Source organism: Myotis daubentonii, chromosome 12 (assembly GCF_963259705.1).
Source record: "Myotis daubentonii chromosome 12, mMyoDau2.1, whole genome shotgun sequence".
Classification (NCBI taxonomy): Eukaryota; Metazoa; Chordata; class Mammalia; order Chiroptera; family Vespertilionidae; genus Myotis; species Myotis daubentonii.
Window position 1 is genome coordinate 38,248,857 of NC_081851.1, and position 19,862 is coordinate 38,268,718.

General features: G+C 43.1%; 2 pseudogenes; both read right to left on the reverse strand.

The window, feature by feature from the left end:
* Positions 1-823: 823 nt before the first annotated feature.
* Positions 824-9,696, reverse strand: LOC132213963 (small ribosomal subunit protein uS14-like; annotated as a pseudogene).
* A 7,482-nt stretch (positions 9,697-17,178) lies between these two features.
* On the reverse strand, positions 17,179-17,608 carry LOC132213252 (large ribosomal subunit protein eL28-like; annotated as a pseudogene).
* Between the last annotated feature and the right edge of the window lie 2,254 nt (positions 17,609-19,862).

Consider the following 19,862-nt stretch of genomic DNA (forward strand, 5'->3'; position numbering starts at 1 on the left):
AAGCAAATATTAAGACTCTGGTGAGTGCTCTACAGCAAGAAGTCAACATCCCCGAGCAGCTGGAGTGGGACTAGGGCAAATCCAGACAGTGCCACACTGTACAGCACTCTTGCCCATTCCTTAGGGAGGAAGAATCTATTGGATAGTCTTAACATCCACTGTAATTCCAAAGTTTGAGGACAGTGGGGATCAGTGGCTTTGACTGTCCGGCATGGATTCTCCCTTTATAGGTCTGAGTACCTTAGTTTTCCTTCCCCATTCTCAGACTGGATTCAAGTTCATCCCTTGGCTCTTGATGGAGGACGCATGACTATGCCAATCAGAGAACAGCAGTTGGAATGGGCATGGTCTCAAATCCAGACCAATCAGCACTCTGGACTTTCGTTGGAACTATTAACAGGTAAATTCTCATTTCTTTTCCAACTGGGTTGCCAAGCCTGTAGTATGTACATATCTCTGAGGCTGCTGGTAACCGTCTTGCCACCCCAGGTGGAGTGCTGAGACCAACACATGAAAGCTGAGCTGTGAGATGGAGAGAGATGGAGACTAGATGACATCTTTTGAGCACCTGGATCTAACCAAGCCTTAAGCTAATCTAATGCCGGCATTTCATTTTACATGGGCCCCAGCTTTCCTTTTTTTCTTTTCTCTCTTTTGAAACTTTGATTTAGATTTTTGTAACCTGCAGCCAGTATAGTCTTAACTTATGGTATGAATTGTATATAATTCTCATTATAAATTGTGATCTGGCCTTTAATTTTTTCTTATATTTTTTTTAACTTTTATGTATAAAGAGATAGCATTCTGTCATAAGGTAGATGTCTTAGTCCAATTTAATGAAGCCTATGTCCTTCACTTGATGGAAACACTGGCGGCACATGTTGAGGCCGTATTTCGGATCAGACTGTGGCCGTTTGAGCAGTCGTGGCAAGAACGAGAACCCTGGCTGAATTTCTTCAGGTGGCTCCAGTAGAGTTGCTCTCTCTGTAGCAACGACACAAAAGGAAAGGTGATCTGGCCTTTTTCAACAGATCCTTTTGTCTTAAAGTGCTGAATTGTCTATTTGCTATATGAATCAAATGAGACTGTACATATAAAGAACCTAGCATTATCCTCTGTACATAGGGGGGGAAACAGTAAATATTAACTACAGGGAGCAAGGCAAGAGGGAGGATGGGGAAGTGAAAGAAGAGGGGGTGCTGAAAAAAGAACCCTGAAGTGCCTAGGGTAATCTTCTAAGAAACCTCAGGCCCTATCAGACCTCCTGTTCTACAAATCCCTAGTGCCCTGTGTTTTTCCCTCGTAACCCTTCAGCATGTAGGGTTTATAGTGATATGTTTATGTAATATTTTGATTGTCTCCCTCACTGACCTGGCAGTTCCACCAGGGCAGTGATTTTGCTCACTGTTATATCCCCTGCAGAGTCCAGTGTGTGGCATTCAGCAAACATTTATTGAATGAATCATCACATATAGTTAAGTTACCCAAATTGGACTCACCCTCCTTGATTATTTATTGGGGATAGGATTGTGGCAGAATTGGCAAAGTCAGGGAAAGCTGTTTGTATCCCCTCTGTATCTCCTATACTACCCACACCTCCCATACACATACAGAAAATTTTGTCTTAATGAGATCATTTTGATTTGGTTGTGAAACCCTTACCAAACCTATAGTTCTTATATTTTTATTGAAATACTTTATTGAAGAATTAAATAGTGTGGATGCTGGCCTAATATGTGGAAAGCCCTGTAGAGGAGTGGATCAGGTCTCTGTGATAAACAAGCAGTCTTCCTTGATCCTTTGTCTTTATTAAATCATCTATTTAACTGCAATAGTTTCCTTTCACTCAGGCTTGTTTAGGAATGTATTGGAGGCTATAGGACAGTGGTTCTCAACCTTCTGGCCCTTTAAATACAGTTCCTCATGTTGTGACCCAACCATAAAATTATTTTTGTTGCAACTTCATAACTATAATGTTGCTACTGTTATGAATCGTAATGAAAATATCTAATATGCAGGATGGTCTTAGGCGACCCCTGTGAAAGGGTCGTTTGACCACCAAAGGGGTCATGACCCACAGGTTGAGAACCGCTGCTATAGGAAGACCTGGGAAGTTGATGAGGGAAAGATCCTGGATGCTAGAGACTACTCTAAAGCAAGAGATAAAAGCAGTAAAAGGTAGCCCCTGGAAGGGGGTGGTAACCTGAAGCTCACTCCAGGAGCCCGGAGTCTGGGTCCAGAGAAAACTCTCAGTGCACCATCCACCCCCTGCCTTGCCATTCAAAGCTTCCTCCCAGCCGAGGCTGCAGCTCATCCCCTCCCCCAGCCGGCTTTCCTTGAGGTGGGGAGAGTGTTTCCCAGGGCCCATGTGACTTACACTGGCAAGTGACGATTATAGGCGGTTTACCAGTCAGTAAAACTGCCAAAGGCTTTGTGCTGTAATAATCTTTTTCCTGTTTAAAACTCTGGGGATTTTCTACTGTTGCCAGTAGTTTTTCAAGTCAGCAATTACGGTATAGATTATGTAATCGCTGGGTATTAAAAATAGAAAACACCAGAGTTTGCATCTATTTTAACCAAATCAAAACAGAGCAGAGGGAGAGGAAAGGAGGTGAGGGAGGGACCAGCGGAGGAGGGAAAAATATTACGTGACAAAAAGCAGTGAGATTGCATCATGTGACTGGGACAATCCAGCCCACAATTTACTCTGCCCTTTTCCTGCCATTCTTGGCCAAAGGGACTGCATTCCTGTCCTCCAGGGAGGGGACCCTGAGGAGATTTCTGAGGACTCAAGATCCTTGTGGATATTCCCCAGCTCAGCCTTGAGGTGTTTACCTGCCTCTGACAAGCAAAATGACTAAGGGAGAGGGTATTGAATTTGACCTACTCCGTGCCTGTGTCTTGATTTCCATGGTCTTGGTGTTCAGCTTGTTTCTTTTGTTGAAGAAGTAGAGTCAAAGGGTGTTTTATGGGCCAGTCTTTAGCATCCCAAATCTCTGTCAGTTCCTTGCCAAAGCCACCCCAAATATCCTATATAATAAAAGTGTAGTATGCAAATTGTCCCCTGGTAGTCCTGGAGTTTGACCAGGAGTCAGGGCTGGCCGGGGGAAGGAAGGGAGTACCCGGCTGGCAGCCGCTAGGGACCCTACCTGTGCACGAATTTCGTGTACCGGGCCTCTAGTTCAATATAATTGAAAACCATGTATGCACTGTGAAAACACAGCTTTAATACAGATACTTCCAACCCTCCCACTTTCTTACTCCTGCCCTCTGCCCACTGGGTTGTCACCTCTGAGCTCCTCATCTAGGAATTCCAGGCTACCACTGGTTTGTTTTTGTGTGATTTTTTCACTAATCCCACACCCCCACCCTGAGTTAAATGATCTTTGTGTTTTTTTAGAGACCTAGTGAGTAATGTTACAGACGCTCTAAAGGTTAAATTTTGAGTGTCAGGTGGGTCTGGAATAGGAGTGATATTTTTGGAAGGAGGATTTAAAAAAATTTTATTGATTTTTAGAGAGAGAGACAGAGGAGAGAGAGCGGGGGAAGGGAGAGAAAGAGAGAGAAACATAGATGTGAGAGAGAAACACTGATTGGCTATGTGGTGTACACACCAAACTATACCTGGGCATGTGCCCTGACTGTGAATCGAACCTGCCACCCTTTGGTATACAGGACAACACTCCAACCAACTGAGCCACACTGGCCAGGGCTTGGAAGGAGGATTTCTAAGAGCCTGACAGATCACATCAAAATACACCAGGCTTCCTATTATGTCACCGTCCCTTCCTGGATACAGAGGATCCCAGAGAGGAAGGATTTGAATTAATCACTTATAGCCCTGAGTCTACATAGAGCCCATGCTAAAAGCACCCAACTTTGTAAGGTCTCAGGTGGCAGGGAGTGGTGAGTACTTCAAAGAAGCTCATTGTTTCCAAAGATTGAACCCAAATGGGTTCAGAGGGGTTAGGGAGAGAGACCTGAAAGATCTAAATCATCAATATAATCAGTTGCAGGCAATAGTAGAAAGTTTTCTCCTCATTATTACTTCCATCCACTCCCAAACCTACCCTATCACACTTCATTCTCAGCCTTCATCTGTATTGGGGTGAAAAAGAGTGACAGCAGCTCAGAGTAATACTGTTCCCAGCTCTTTCCTGCTTCATCCAGCACTGCCCAAACTAGTGGAAGTTCAGTGAAAGGAAGAGAGCTCTAATTTTGGGATTTTAGATGTCATTTCACTAGATAGGGGGAATCTGGGAACCTTCCTTAGGGCTTTAAATCATAGTGTCAGCCTAAGTTGGGAAGTGTCATGACATCAAACCTCTTTCTTACTCTTGGAGGTTTTTAGTTCTCTGATGCTGGGTTTCTAGCCACATTCTCACCATTGACAAGTGTCCTGGTCTTTATTGTCGTTACTGTTATTGCAGCATCAGTTTTATTGTTTTCTGGACAAGCTGGATACTTTAGACCAGGTAATCAGCAGAACTTGGAAGTCACTGTGAGTTTCTGCCCTCCACATCCCATCTCCCCTGAGGCTTTGGACAAGGTAGAGTCCACAGAAGTTCCATCTTAGGGGCTGCTAGGGGCTACAGTCAATCCAGGACTAAAGTCATTAGCAGCAAGGTCCACAAAGGAACTATTTCTACCTAAACTCAACTCTCTTGGGGCTTCCTTCCCACTCTTACCTTCCCACCCCCACAATGGATAAGACCATAAGAAGACATCACAGCTTGACCACAGCAATGTTGGGTACAGTGGTCATCCTCATCCTTTTCCCGAAGATCACTCTATCATTAAAAATAATTACAGATTTTTAACCTTCCAACACACGTTCACCCACGTGCACACACACGTATCTTTTAGTGGTGGTGCTTCTAGTGTCTGTTGCTTGAGATAATACTGGTGGTCACAAGCTGGTATGGACAGGATAACACATTTAAATAGGTTTAATTTTTATTCATTGAACTGCATTGACAAATTTGAGACACATTTGTGCTTATATATGTGGGACATTCATTTGCACCACAGACAGTGCAAGGTATAAATGATAGATCTCTTGCGTGAACTCCAGTACCAGGGCACAGAGCTAGACAACTATCTCCCTTTACTGCACACACCACCAGACCCCTCTGACCCCATTTGACATCAGACTCAGAAATGAGTTTGGAGACTGGGCCAAGATAGGCTGAATGGTTAGGACTTAAGACTCCACCTATTTGTTGTAAACCCTCTGGCTAAAGTACCAGGCAGGGGGAGTGCAGAGAGGGTGGGATGTGGGGAGAGAGAGTATGGCACCTGATATGACTCCAACCAAACCTACTCTTTATCTTCCAACAGAAGATGATGGAGAGGAGGCAGGGAGAGGGAAGAAAGGGAAGAAGGATAGAGGGAGAACTGAGGAAGAGAGGTAAGGGAGGAGGGGATTGTAGGCTGAGCCTTGGGGCTGGGCAGAGCCAGATTGAGGGGGGTGTCTGTTCCCATTTGGGACTGACAGGCCAGGCAGAACCTCAGGTTTGAGGCCAAATCTTAGGGAAGCAAGTAGGGTTGTCCTGGCAGCCTAATACACAGCCTGGGTGTAATCTGACTCATAGCCACTAGGGTTGCTGAACAGGGGACAGTGCCAGGCTCTCTGTACTCTCAGCATCATCTTTCCTTCCAGCCAGACAGGCCCAGGCTCCAAAGACCCAAAAGGCAACTGAGGAACAAACTCACTAGCACTTACTTCCCTGGGCAGTTTGCACTTTAAGAGGACACTCCAGAATATTACTTCTACTACCACTCTAAGTATTCTAAAACGATTACTTCTTCTCTAGTCAGTTTTAGTAATTTTGAATTTTTCTAAAAATATTTTAAAATGTAAGAAAAGTTTAAAAAATTATTAGTGTAAAAATTTTATAGTCTTTTATTTTTATATCTCTACTGTATTTTATTTTTATTCCCTCTTTCATGCCCAGTATCACTTATTTAATGCTTCGTGTCTTTTTTCATGATTAGTTTTGTTAGAAGTCAGTTTTCTTTTCGAAGAACCAGCTTTTGTGTATTCATCTCTATTGTTTCTTTGTATTCCATTTCATTACCTTTTAATTATTTTAAAACTAGTTTTGTAACTGAAAAATACTACAAAGGGTCACTTTGTCTTACAAACTATTATGAAAAGACCAGATACCCAAAAGGATGGACAAAGCATTAAAAAATGAAATCGATGTGGCTTATAAACATAAGAAAAGACTTACTTGCAAATAAAACAATGCATCTTTAGTGGTGGACCTCTAGGCTTGCTCAGGGAAGAGAGGTATTTTAGCTGAGTATCCAGGGGAGGGAACCCTGGATTAAAACCCCAGGCTGCTGATTCCAATCTGATTTTTATTTACTGGGATTAGGCAAGGCACAAACCTGTTTCCTCCCCATAAATCGTAACTGATAAAAAATGGCTCCACCTGCCTTACTTCATTGGCTATTGTGTCAAATTAGATATGGAATGTGAAGAAGATAAGACCTGAATGCCCATTCAGCCCTCTGTCCCTAGTCTTTCTTCTCCTACAGGTGGCAGTAGAGGGGATTGTGGATGAACCCAGCCTTGCCTGGTAGGACCACTTACCAGGCCTTGGCCCTTAAATTAGGGACATTACTTTGAAGGGAAGAAAAGAGTCTTATTCTCTCTTTAGTTCACTGTGCCTGCTGTCTTATCTCTTCTTCAGCTAAGTTTATTTATGTCTAAGTTTATTTATGTGGTCTGTAGCTATAGATATTACAAATATGGAAATAAAAGAAACAGAGGTTTTAAAAGTATTTAATTAGAAAAGAGTCATATTGTTTTACAGTTTTGCAAATCTCTTTAATGACTAGCTTAAGAGAAGATAGCTGGATTCTCATATCTGCTTCTGTATTCAGATATTGCAATATGTTTATTTGGTTGGAGTAGATTAACAAAATCTAGCTTCATACAGACTTGTGGTTGGAAGAAGTAGGAGTATTTTAATAGCCTTTTCAGATCATTGATGGCTATCATTAATATGCCACCAAAATTGGACAAAGCCAGTTTCTGAAAGATTAGTTTGCAGTGTAGAATCTGAAGCCACATCAATGAACTAACTCCTCATACTCAGCTATATTAAACTCTCTTGGTCTGTCTTATACCTTGAGTAGGTCTTTTATTCATGTCTGATTTTATAACATCATGCATTGGTTATTTGGAAAACAATGACTCAGTGAGTTACGCAGACCTTTCAAAGTGGACACATTTCATTCCACAATATCAGATTTTATTTATTTATTTTTTTTGGCCCTGAGTGTGGGTTTCTTTTTCCTGTTTATTAAGTTCTTTCCATTTGTCATTATTATATGTTCATCTCAGAGTTGTTAATATCACCACTGATTTAATCAGCAAAGTCTTTAGGTATTGGGAAGCAGTCAAGCTCCTGGTGTGGATAAGTTTTCTTTTTCTTTTTTTAATATATATATTTTTTATTTATTTTTTATTTTTGTTGATTTCAGAGAGGAAGGGAGAGGGAGAGAGATAGAAACATCAATGATGAGAGTATATCACTGATCAGCTGCCTCTTGTACGCCCCCTACTGGGGATCAAGCCCAAAACCTGGGCATGTGCCTTGACCAGGAATTGAACTGTGACTTCCTGGTTCATAGGTCGGTGTTCAATCACTGAGCCACACCGGCCGGCGATACAAGTTTTCTAAAATTCTAGTTTTCACTTGACAGCTCAAATTTTATCATTGGCAAAAATTACTACCAGTTGTTTTACTTAATGTGACAAGCTCACTTCATTCATTTTCAAGAAAATGTCTTCCAAATACCTAACTCTGAATAATCAGTTTGTCAGTTGTTCTTCCTAACAAAAATGATGTTCCACAACAAAAGCAGGTAGTTCAGCTTTCAGTGCAGTCAATCAAGTAAATGCATCCATTACTTCAGTATGCAGCGGAAGTGCTTTATGTACAGATGTTAACAAGATCTATACTCAAGGGTAATGTTTTAATTAATAATTATTACTCCATCATGGACATTCTTATATGGAGCTGGACTTGTTAAGCCTTAAGTGCATGGGTGGTGAAGAATATGACTTCGTTGATTTGTGTTAAGGCCCCCGCAGTTTTACCCACTGTTGCTTTTGCATTATCAGTGCAAATGTCAACACAGTGAATACTTCCAAAAAAATCTTGGTATTGTTATAAAAATGTTCCTCATCTCTTGAATATCCTGGAAAGGTCTTGGAGACCCCCAGGAGTCCAGCAATCATAATTTGAGAGCCACTGATCACTGTGACCATGGGTAATAATAGCTCGTGGCCTTAAACACCTCAGTTAGCCTCCCTGGGCCTTAGTTTTCTCAAGTTTAAGGAGAGCCTGGATGGGCTCTTAGTTTGTCTGCACTATAGAGCCATGTTTGCTACTCTTTGAAGCTACTTCTACCCTAGCAGCTGTAGTACTCTTCTTTTCTCCCTCCCTCCCTTATGTCTCCTTTCCCTTCGTAGCTCCTCTCAGCCCACTTCCTACAGGTGGGCGTCCTCCTTGTTGTTTCACCTCCTCTACTCCCTTGGTGATCTTATCCCTTCCTTGGCCTTTAGCCATCCCCTACAGGATGACAGCTCCCAAATCTTCACTTTCAGATCAGATATCTGTCCCAGGTATCTGATCCAATTCTATGATTCCACCTGCCCCTCAGACTTCTCCATTTTTGTGTCCCTACCTGTATGTCTAAACTGATTTAATCATCTTCCCCCACACATTTCCTCCTCCAGACTAGCCAGTTGTGGTTAATCCATCATCCACCCAACTACTTATGCCAAAAGCCCCGGATCCCTCCGTCCCTTCACTCATCTAACCACCCAGGCCTATCATTTTTGCCTCCTAAATATTTTCCCAATCTCTCCCTGCTTTCCAGCTCCATCACCACTATCTCAGATCAGGCCCTCATCATTACTTACCCAGACCATTACAAGTGGCTCCTCCTTGGTCCCCTTCCCCCTTTCCAACCTATACTGTATAGCTCAGGCTAGAAACTACAAGAGTTATCTTCTCACAGTTGTTTTTCCCCCCACTAAATAAATACATATTGGCCCAGCAGGCATGCTTAGTGGTTGAGCGTTGACCTATGAACCAGGAAGTCATGGTTCGATTCTTGGTCAGGCACATGCCTGGGTTGTGGGCTTGATCCCCAGCGTGGGGCATGTGGGAGGCAGCTGCTCAATGATTCTCTCTCACCATTGGTGTTTCTACCTCTTTCTCTCTCTCTCTGAAATAAAAATATATTAAAAAAATACATATTGAGAGCTTATCATGTCAGACAGTATGCAGGGTGCTGGGGATATAGCAAAGAACAAATAGCCAGTCCCTGGCCTTCAGCATTCACAGCATACAAAGGGAGAGAAAAAGTACAGGCCACAGGTAATCAAGACAGTGTGATAGGAGTGCTTGAGAACCCCTAGAAACCCTAGCTAAGAGGAGCTGAGCCTGAGGGGTGGTCAGGGAACACTTCCTGGAGGAAGCAACACCGTGAAACTGCTCACTGGGTAGGAATTAGCCTGGAGTGGTGGGAGTGTGTGGTGTGAAAAGCTTTCCTGGTAAGTTGATTATCACATTTCCCCGCTTAAAGCCCTCTTCTGGGCTTCACCACTGCCTGTAGGATGAAGTCCAGGCCCGTACTCTGGAATACTGCTGTTGTGGCCTTATCTGCCATTCCCCTGTATGCAGCCTGAGCTGCTTTCAGTTTCCCCAAACCTCGCTCACTCCCTCACCGCTCCAGGCCTTTGTATACGTGGTTCCTCATCTCCTCCACCCTTCCCACCCACTGGATTACCAGGCAGCTGACTCAGGAGACCTTCCCTGACCCTCCCATGTAGACTTTGTGGCTCCCTGTCCTGTACTCCCCACCTGTGCATACACTTGGACTCCTGTGCACTCTGACATCATTAGAGCTCATTCACATGTGCCTCTGACTTTGGCTTCTACTTCCAATGCAGGTCCTGCCTAGTTCCCACACCCTCACCCCATGAGCATCTTGGGTGTCCTCAGAGTGTGTGTCTCCCATGTGCTGGTGGATAAGGCTAGACAGTTACCACCCCCAAACCCCCAGCTATCTTTTCCCCTTCTCTGCTCTGTAACCTCCCTTTGCCCCTGCCACACCCCATGGCAATATCAGTTCTGCTGGACATTGCCACACCCATTAGGCACACCACACCTACTGGGAACCACTGACACTCCTGTTGGCATGAGATCAGCCGTTCTACTGTAAGAGCAAGGCTATGGGGCTGATGCTATCCTCATTGCCTTATACAGCCATAGTATATGGCCCCACAGATATGTCTGAATCATAAATACCACTCTAACTCAGAATTATCTCCTTTCCACTGAGCAAAGCTTTGTCTCTGGGGTAGTTCATGGTATCAGTTTCCTTCTCTTAGAAAGTGTTCTTTCCTAATAGGTCTCTTAGCCCCTCATGCAAATATACTTCCCAAGGTTCTGTCCACCAGAGGACCAGATAGGTGTGACCTGCATCAGCCTTCATCTCTAGCCTGGAGGCAAAAGATATATGGGTATTTATTTTTAAAAGCAGATTATATAGGGTGTCCCAAAATTCACGCAAGAAGTAATTTTGATAGAAAACACAGGTTTATAATTAAAAATTGTAATTTCTTTATTGATTCATAAAGTATACAGTATAGGGTTATATATGGAATAGCACATCAGGTAAATGGCCTTCGCGGCTTTGCTGGCACATACGCAAGCCGTGGTCTTCATTGGTCTTCATTGTCCCTGCTCCTGGGCCATAATTGGTACTTGGTAATGCTTATCAAATTGAAGCGATTGAAATCAAAGATATTAGAATCTGATTCAATAAACCAAGTAAAATTAGGCTTTTATTTTTGTTGTTGTTAATGCTCACACAAAATTCAAATCTTGCGCCAAAACCGGTTTGGCTCAGTGGATAGAGCATCGGCCTGTGGACTGAAAGGTCCCAGGTTCGATTCCGGTCGAGGGCATGTACCTGGGTTGCGGGCACATCCCCAGTGGGAGATGTGCAGGAGGCAGCTGATCGATGTTTCTAACTCTCTATCTCTCTCCCTTCCTCTCTGTAAGAAAATCAATAAAATATATTTTAAAAAAAAATTCAAATCTTGCGTGAATTTTGGGACACCTTATATAAGCAATATTGATTACAGCTTCATCACTTAAAAATCCAAACAGTTAAAAATCCCCTTGCATCCCTCCCCTTATCCTAAAGCTTACCCTGCTGGTAGGCACTGTTAAATATTTGGTAGAAATGTCCAGACTTTTGCTCTGCATTTACACACATATGTGTGGCTGGCATAATATTTGAGAAATTAATCTCCACCCCCTCCCTAGATTTCCCCCTTTCCACTTTCAGGATTATGGAACTCATTTCCTCCTGAGCTAGCTCCCCAGATTAGAAAATGGAATCCACTTTCAGGCGTCTTTGGCTTTGTGTGCCCAAAGTTTACTCACTTAAGGGAAACTTCGGGATTTGAGGAATAGCTCATCAAAGACAAAGGATTCTCTTGCAGAGACTGGATGTCTTGACTAGAAACAAGATGGAAGAAGGAGTTCACCTGGAGTGGAAAAACCCCCAACCCTTTGAAGCCCTCCCCACCCAGACTGCCTGGGGGCAGGAAAGACAGGGGAGGAAGATCTGTGGCCTCTATCCTGACTTTTATCAGCTTACCTGGGCAGGCAGGGGTAAGACCCCAGGGAAAGGTGGCTACGTGGTTGGGCAAGCTGTGGAGAGGCATGTTATCTTGTCCAAGATTCCTGGCTGCCCACACGTGGCACCAAGCAGCAGAGGCTACTAGACCTGGCTTCAGCCAGCTTCACAGCCACTTCCTCTGTCCTGTGCCTGGCACTTCTCAGTGTTCTGGAAGACTTGTACACACCTGGAATTAAGTTTCCTGTTGGCAGGATGGAAGCTTAACATAAACATTGAGTTGACTTATAGAAACTAACATTTAGTTTCTTGCATGCCTAAATTTGTGAACTGCGGTTTGTACTGTTCATGCTTGCCACGTTTGAAAAACAATTCATGATATATTTAAAAAATGTTCCCATAGCTGTAGATACAGATTTATGTTATTCTTAAAATTTTTTAAAATACATGCTCATAGCAGGAAATTCTAATAGTACTAAAGGAGAAGGCAAAAGTTTTCAGTCTATTCCCACTTTCTAGATGTAACTCTTGCTAACAGCTCCTTGAGAGTTCTAGAAATTTGTTATTCAGATAAAGACATGTATCTATTCTACATAGCTCTTTTTATATACAAATACTCTCCAGCTATATATACTTATCTGCAACCTATTTGCTTCTTTAACAATTTGACCTTATTATTAAATAAATTGCATTATTTAAAGTAGATATAGTCCTACTTCATTTCTTTCAGTGGTGCTCAGTATTCCATAGAATAGATGTGTCACATGTATTTAACTAGGTGATTGGCCCAGATTTTTAGCTATTATCAATTAAGGGCACAATGAACATAATAATAGCTAGCATTTATTGGCCACAGACATCTTTCTTTGCATATAGTCAGTCACAGAAGCCTTGTAACAGCACAATGAGATAGACCCTATTATTGCCCCTGCTTCATAAATGAAAGAACTAAGTCAGAAAGAGGTCAGTAACTCTCACAATCACATATCTGATAGGTGGTAGATCTGAGATTTGAACCAGGCAGTCAGGTCCCAACCCTGCACTCCAGAGTAGTATACCACCCGGTGCACCTGTGCTCATGTCTCTATATAGAATACATTTGTAGCACTGTACTTGCTGCGTCAAAATAAGTGTGTGTTAAATTTTAAGGTGAAATGGTCTGAAGATTCTTTCATGAAAAGAGCAATATGTTTCTTTTAGTGCAGAGCCCACTTGTTTCCTGAGAAGAGAGGGGCTGCTGCTCCTGTGTCCAGAGGCCTCACTAGTAAGGGCCTGTTCTCTGCCATGGCCAGGCCTTCATCTCTGGATTCAGCCTGGCCGTCTCACCCTCTGGGCTGGGCTGGGCTCCCAGAAGTCATGTCCTCTAACCAAGGCCACAGCCACAGGCTCCCGGAGAATTCAGCTCTAGCCCCCTTTTCTCTCTGTACTCTCTTGGTCTCTCAAGGTGAGGGTATCTCCTAACTAGAGGGCTGCCTTGGCCCCAGTTTCCTATTCCATCTGCAAGAAGAGAAAATGGCAGCCACCTGGAGAAACAGAATTGGCTGCTCTTTACTTCCATACCTGCAGCTCCTACATCTAACCACAAGGGGCCGAGTGTGGGACCTCCAGGCCTAGATCCACATCAGACCTGGAGGTGGGCGGTCAGAGTGTGTGACATGGCTTCTCCATAGGACTCTATCAGTGGCTCTGAAATCGAGGCAATTTTGTCTCTCTTCCCCCACACCAGCTGGGGACATTTAGCAGTGCTTAAAGATATTTTTGGTTGTCACAACTTCATGCGGGTTTGCTACTGGCATCTAGTGGGTAAAGAGAGGCCAAGGATACTGCTAAGCATCCTATATTGTACAGGACAGCTGCTCACAACAGAGTTATCCAGCCCAAAATGTCAGTAGTCCTGAGATTGAAAGACCCTGGGCTACAGTGGGCAGACTGCCCGGCAAGTGGCTGTCACTGTGACTTCCTCTGTTTTTGTTAACAGTGGCAAACACGTCTTGGTCACCTCGAGTTTGCCACTGTTTGGAGTGCTTTAGATCCTTTAACTCATGTAATCCTCACGAATCTATAAGGCAGGTTCCACTATTATCACCCCATTTACAGATGGGGAAGCTGAGGCATGGAGCTCTAAAGTACCCAGTCCCAGGTTCCTGCGGTGGCACTCCAGGCTTGGCTTCCATGGAACCTCTCACATGTGCTCATGGTGAGTGCTCCAGGACTTCTCTCCTCTCTCTGCTTCTTCTAGAACCTTGGAAGCACCAGGGATTGTTTATGTCTGTACAAGGAGAGAGAAAAAAGTAGTTGATTGGTTTTCTTGCCCTGATTCTGACTTCATTTCCGATACCTTTTGTATTTTTTTCTCCAAAGGGCTTACTTGAAGTAAACACTGACTGCAGAGATTATGGACAACCATGACAATTTACTTGTTAAATCTGCATGGAACAATTCTGTCACCCCTACAGTGGTTTCTCAGAGCCCTGTTAGTCTCTGGGCCTTCAGACTGAGATGCTTTTGAGTAGTTAGTTTTGCTTAGACACGAAAGCAAACTTTATCATCCAGGAGGACAAGGAGGAGCTGGTGAGTCAAGCTTGGGACCAGGGACACAGGTTGTCTGCCCGCAGTTTGGACGAGGGGGGTGCATCTCTAAAGGAGGTCTCCAATAGCCAAGATGGGAAGTTGTAAATGGGGTGAGGGTGGTAAAAGAAGTGGGAAGGGATCTGTTGGATCAAAGCCAACTTCACCCCAGAGGAAATACTTACTGGCTCATTAATTATAGGATGCCATAGGATTGGCTTTGCCTCTGGTTGTGGGCGCAATAACCCATGCTTTAAACAGTCCATCACTCAACAGTAATTAGCACAGGACCAGACTGACAGGTGGCCCACAACACACAGTCTCAAACCTGACCTGGAACTGGGCTTGGGTGCCACACCTGTGGAGCCAACCAACCCATGTTTTGGCAGCCAACAGGGGTACGGGCGCAGAAGGGGCGCATTCTTTCTTGGGCCATTTGCTGCGACCTTGCTATGTACTAGGCACTGAGAGGAACACAAAAGAAATGTAAGACACAGGCCATACCCACAGTGTAGAGAATTGAGGAAATAAGGTTAAGTTTAAAAAGTTAAAGAGCAGCACATGAAATATCATAAATGTCACATATAAGGGATTTGGATGCTCAGAGCAAATAGGAGTTCTGGACAGGGATTCTCCACCAGGTGGATGGATGGAGGTGGTGGGGTTCTGTATCACACCTCCATGTTGTAAAAGAAGTAGGAAACACAAAGAAGAACAAAGAAAAAAATTAAAATCATACTAACTCTTGTCAGATACATAATGTTATTATTTTGGTTATCTCCTTTAAGGTATTTTTTCCCGTGCATACATATGAATATATACACATATACACATTTTGTTACATAAGTGGATTCATGTGACTTACATTTTTATACTTAGCAATAAATAAATTTCTTAGGATCTTTTGTATTTTATTGTGTACTTACTCTGATTTACCAGTAACTAATCCCTTGTTATTGCCCCTATAGGTTACTAACAGTTGTGGCCTATATAATACTCTATCATACTCTGTGCACATCCGTATTTCTCCACATCTGTACTTTTATTCCTAGGACATAGTTTTTAAGTAGGAATTCTAGAGCAAAGTATATGCATGCACACTTTGAACTGCTTTGATATGTATCAACCATTTGCCTTCCAGAAAGGATATATCAATGCAGGCTCTTCCCACCTGTCCTATGAGAGTATCCCTTTCACTACATCCTTCCCAACTCCAGGTATTATTTTTTTTTAAATTGCAAATTTGATAAGCAAAAACAGTATTTCATTGTGTTGTTTTATTTTGTTTTCATTTTTTATTATTACTATACTAGTGGCCCAGTGCACGGATTCATGCACATTGAAAGGAAATTAATTAGAAGAAATATTTTAATATCACTATTCCCCCTTGCTCTATAATAGAAGTGTCAAAGATGAAAGAAAATTAATAAAATGTATATGAAAATAACATATAAATTGATTAATAAACAACATGGTATAACAACAGCAAAGACATATAACAACAAAAACAACATTGTTAAAAACAATGACTGATAAATTGATTAAACTTATTCTAATATCTCCCTGTATACCACATTAAGAGTAAAAAAGCTTTCAGAGTGCTTGACTAATTTGCCTTGTGATGAAGTATTTACAACTTTAACGTCACACGCTCTTCAAACTCAAGAGAAAGCAACATCTAACTGACCATGTCTGAAAACGGATTCAGGTAGGAATATTCCTACTCTGTCTAGAGTTTGTCCTTGTGATTTATTAATAGTCATCACAAATGCTGGCATCACAGAAACTGTCTTCGAATTAATTTAAGTGGGAGCCCAGTGTCAGACGGGGACAGTTGTGCCAATAATTGGTTTTCGGACATATTCTGTCGACGCAGCCACTTTCAGCTTCAGAATGTCAACAAAAACAACCAAATTCATGATCGACAATGACAGATCGAAACATGCATGTGATTGGCACCAGTGAGAGCTTTATATGTATTGTGCATGCACAAGTCAATGTTTATTTTTAGATTGCCAGTGCGTGTCATATTTACCAGATGGTCGGTCACTTAGCCTTTTATATATATATAATTACAGGCTAATTAGTCATTGGTGATTCTCTTTTGACAAATTGTTTGATTATGTGCTTTATCTCTTTTCCTATCAGAAAGTATATTCCTGCCCAGCTGGCATGGCTCAGTGGTTGAGTCGACCTATAAACCAGGAGTAAACCAGGAGGTCACGGTTCAATTCCTGGTCAGGGCATATGCCCAGGTTTTGGGCTTGATCCCCAGTGTGGGATGTGCAGGAGGCAGCCAATCAATGATTCTCTCTTACCATTGATGTTTCTATCTCTTTCTCCCTCTCCTTTCTGTTCTGAAATCAATTTAAAAAAAAAGAAAGTATATTTTTTTCTTTTTCATTTCATTTGTGCAGTGTTTTATTATTATTTAGTGTGGTTTATTCTTTTTGTCTTATTGATTATAAGAGTACTTGATATACAGGGTATTAACTCTATGTCTTTATTTTTTCTTTAATCCTCAACCGAAGGTATTTTTTCCATTGATCTTTAGAGAGAGAGAGTGGAAGGGAGGGAGGAAGGAAGGGAGAAAGAGACAGAGAAACATCAATATGAAGGTGACACATCGACTGGTTGCCTCTCCCAAGTGCCACGAACAGGGCTGGGGATTGAACCTGCAACCAAGGTATGTGCTCTTGACCTGGAGTCGAACCTGTGATCCTTCAGTCCGAGGGCTGACACTCTAATCATTGAGCAAACTGGCCAGAGCTGTCTATTCTTTACTTTCGGTTATTTATTTATTTATTTATTTATTTATTTATTTATTTATTTATTGTTAATCCTCGCCTGAGGATATTTTTCCATTGATTTTTTTTTTTTTTTTTTGAGGCGAGCTGACTGATACCTTTATTGCTTTAGGGGGAGGGGTGCTTAGGAGCTCTTGGTGGGGCGGCCGCTTCCTCTTCACCATCAGGGGCCTCTGGCTGCCCTGGATGGCTCTGGCCCTGCGGATGGCGGCCATGCGCAGATCCAGGCGGTACTTGTTCTTGCGGATCATGTGCTGGATGCTGCTCAGAGTGGCCCGCGCGTTCTTGTTGATGGTGGTGCGCACAGAGGAGGTGGCCGGCTTTTGATGGCCGTATCTCCACTTCATGATGACCACTACACCTTTGACATCGGGCCGGCTCCACACCCACCGTCTTGCGGTGAATCAGCCCGTTGTAGTGAAAGGAGTTTTGGGCCTTCAGGTTATTGGGTTTGGTGCTGTATGTCTGCTTGTTCCTCTTGATCAGGAAGCTGGAGCAGTTCCGCACGATCATCCATTGCAGGTGGGCAGACATGGCGGCAGCTCTTCACGCTGCTTCATTGATTTTTTGGGGGGGGCGGGGGGCTTGGGGGGGGTGAGTAGAAGAGAGAGGGAAAGACCAGAGAGAAACATTGATGTGAGAGAAACACATTGATTGGTTGCCTCCTGCATGAGCCCTGACCAGGGCCTATGCTGGGGAGGAGCCTGCAACCAAGGTACGTGCCCTTGACCGGAATCGAACCTGGGACCCTTTGGTCTGCAGGCTCTATCCATTGAGCCAAACCGGGTAGGGCTGTATTTCTTTCTTTTTTAAATATATGTTTATTGATTTCAGAGAGGAAGGGGGAGAGAGAGAGAGAGAGAGAAATAGAAACATCAATGATGAGAGGAAATCATTGATTGGCTGCCTCCTGCACACCCCCTAATGGAGATGGAGCCCGAAACCCCAGCATGTGCCCTTGTCTGGAATCGAACCTGGGACCCTTCAGTCCCCAGGCCGACATCTGTCCACTGAACCAAACCAGCTAGGGCAGGGCTGTATTTCTTATATTACAAATACTTTGTCCTAGATTGTCGTTTGCCATTTAGTTTTTGTTTACTATTTAAGCATTCATAAATCTAAGGTGTCCATGTAGTCAAGGTACTCCATGCAGGCTTTCCAAACCACTGGGCTGGAGGTGGCTGTGACTGGAAGCGGCCCCTGCGTTGGCCCAGCGGTGGCAAGACAAGACCTGCAGTCAGGGCCAGGCTGGAAAGGATCCAGCTGGGCAGATTCTAGCCAGAGTGGGGAGGTGATCAAGATGTGACTTGGGTGGGGAAGTGAAGAAGGAGGGGGAGTCTGGGATGCTGACATGAACGAGAAGAGTGAGCAGGTGGAGGGTGAGCCAGAATCTGGAATATAGGAAGCGGGCAGGGGGCAGAGATGGTTATAATTCCCTTTGGGGTTGTTGACGGAGGCCCCTGCTGGAGAGAACTTGTTGGTATTTGGATCTCTAAGCCTGGCCTGGTTTCTGTCTTGTGTCAGCTCAGAAAGGCTTTTTCTGCTACAGAATTATATATGCACGTAAATTCTCTCATAATACTTTAATGTTTTTCTTTTTTGTTGTTTTACATTTAACTTCTAATCTAGACAGAATTTGTGGTATTTTGGTGAATTGTGACAGTTAAGGATTTAACTTATTTTTTCTGAAGTCACTTATGATTAAAATATCTATCTTTTTTTTTTTTTTTTTTTTAAATATATTTTATTGATTTTTTACAGACAGGAAGGGAGAGAGATAGAGAGTTAGAAACATCGATGATGAGAGAAACATCAATCAGCTGCCTCCTGCACATCTCCTACTGGGGATGTGCCCGCAACCCAGGTACATGCCCTTGACCGGAATCGAACCTGGGACCCTTCAGTCCACAGGCCGACGCTCTATCCACTGAGCCAAACCAGTTTCGGCAAAATATCTATCTTAAATACCACCTGTATCTCACAGTTCGCGTCCATGTATATCTGGGTCTGCTTTCGGTCTCTGCGGTCTGTTCCAGTGAATTGTTTGTTCCATCTGTTTTTTTTTTTGTTTTTTTTTTAAATTAAATCTTTATTGTTCAGATTATTACATTTGTTCCTTTTTTTTTTCCCCCCATAACTCCCCTCCTCCCAGTTCCCGCCCCACCCTCCGCCCTCACTCCCCACCCACTGTCCTCATCCATAGGTGCACGATTTTTGTCCAGTCTCTTCCCACATCTCCCACACCCCTTTCCCCCCCAAGAATAGTCAGTCCATTCCCTTTCTATGTCCCTGATTCTATTATAATCAACAGTTCATTCTGTTCATCAGATTATTTATTCACTTGATTCTTAGATTCACTTGTTGATAGATGCATATTTGTTGTTCATAATTTGTATCTTTACCTTTTTCTTCCTCTTCCTCTTCTTAAAGGATACCTTTCAGCATTTCATATAATCCTGGTTTGGTGGTGATGAACTCCTTTAGCTTTTCCTTATCTGTGAAGCTCTTTATCTGACCTTCAATTCTGAATGATAGCTTTACTGGATAAAGTAATCTTGGTTGTAGGTTCTTGGTATTCATCACTTTGACTATTTCTTGCCACTCCCTTCTGGCCTGCAAAGTTTCTGTTGAGAAATCAGCTGACAGTCGTATGGGTATTCCCTTGTAGGTAACTGAGTTTCTTTCTCTTGCTGTTTTTAAGATTCTCTCTTTGTCTTTTGCTCTTGGCATTTTAATGATGATGTGTCTTGGTGTGGTCCTCTTTGGATTCCTTTTGTTTGGGGTTCTCCGCGCTTCTTGGACCTGTAA